The sequence below is a fragment of the Panthera uncia genome, chromosome A2 (assembly GCF_023721935.1).
Source record: "Panthera uncia isolate 11264 chromosome A2, Puncia_PCG_1.0, whole genome shotgun sequence".
NCBI lineage: Eukaryota > Metazoa > Chordata > Mammalia > Carnivora > Felidae > Panthera > Panthera uncia.
The window spans coordinates 9,350,235-9,351,755 of NC_064816.1; positions in this window are offsets into that span (position 1 = coordinate 9,350,235).

Genomic DNA, 1,521 nt, shown 5'->3' on the forward strand with positions numbered 1-1,521 from the left:
GGGGGGCGCGGCTGGAGGCGGGCGCGGCGGCGTCGCGCCCCCGGGGCGGCCGGAGGGGGGGGGGGCGCCGGGCCGGGCCCGTGGGCACCGCAGGACGCGCGGACCGAGCCGGCGCCGGGCACCAGCAATGACAAGCCGCCTGCTCGCCCCTCTCCCCGACGCACCCGCTCCGGGAGGGGGGCGGCGGGCGCGCGCAAAACCCGGCCCGGAGCTGCCGCCAGGGATCGGCCGCCGCAACGAGTCCGAGCGCACCGGGGGCCGACCAGAAAACCCGGGCTGGATTTTCCTTTCCTGCTCCTCCTACAGCCCCTCTGGAAATGCGAAAAGAGGGAAGGCGACGTGCTGGGTGGCTGCGTCGGAACTGGGAGTGGGGGAAGGGAGGCGGGCGCGAAGAAGACCCGGAGAGGATTTCGCGGCAGTTAAGTAAAGGAAAGGCGAAGGGAGAAATGGAGGAGCTCTGGAAGGGGTATGCAAAACCCGGATTGGATTAGACAGAGATGGGCGGGGGGGGGGGGGGGCGGAGTAGCTGCGACAGTGCCAAATGCACCCGGGGCACGCAAATTTGGGGCCGGATTCATCCTCGGGAGACGGAGTAATGCGTCATGCCTAATGCAGTGGGAACAAGCAAGACCTGGCCTAGACTCCCCAGACCTGGGCTCGCAGGGGGCTCCTGGAGGGGCTGCTTAGCGGCTGAGGCCGAATGGGCTGCCCCAATCTTTCTGGCGGAGACGTGCAAGGGGGAGGGGCAAAAGGAGGGCTGGACTCTAGCACGGAGGGATCCGGAGCGCTGGCTGCAACGAAGCAGGCTGGTAAAAGCGGCTTCAGGATCCAGGGGCGACGAGAAGGGAATGCATTGAGGAGGCTGCTACCCTGGGAGACCAGACCTACAATAAAAGACGAGGGAGGGACGCAAAGCCTGGACTGGAATTAGCGGGACAGGACAAGACCCCAGGAGAAGATCCTGGACAACTGGACAAGGGCTTGGAGCTGACGGGACAGCAGGACCCGGGAGGGGAGCGTTAGGTGGAGGTTGTATCTATAAACGCCTCGAACGTCTCGCTTGAGGAGGGGGGTTGGGGGGGGGGGGGGAGAGAGAAAAAATGGAATTTTAGGTTCTCGGCAAGAGCAAAAACCCGGTTCGGAATTTCACAGCCCAGCCACTACACTGCAGCTGGTGGACTTGAAGAAGTAGGGCAAGGAACCAGAGGGTTCCTAGGCATCTGGCCGAGTGAGGTGAAGGGCAGGTTTCAGGCCGAAGCTGCAGAGGGAGCCCCGCACCCCCTCTCCAGGGTGGGGAAGGCTGTCCAACCTGGCTTGGATCCCCGGAACCAGACTGTCCCTGCCAAGACCCACAGTGGGGGCTATAAAACCGGGCCCCAGGCCAAAAACAAGCACTTCAGCAGAATAGAGAACACAGTGCCAGGTGGGGGCTGGGGGGAAATCGGAGGGGTGAGGGCTACTGGAAGGTCCTGAGACGTAAGATCGGGTTAGGATCTCAGGAGACTGGACCTGGAAGCCTGG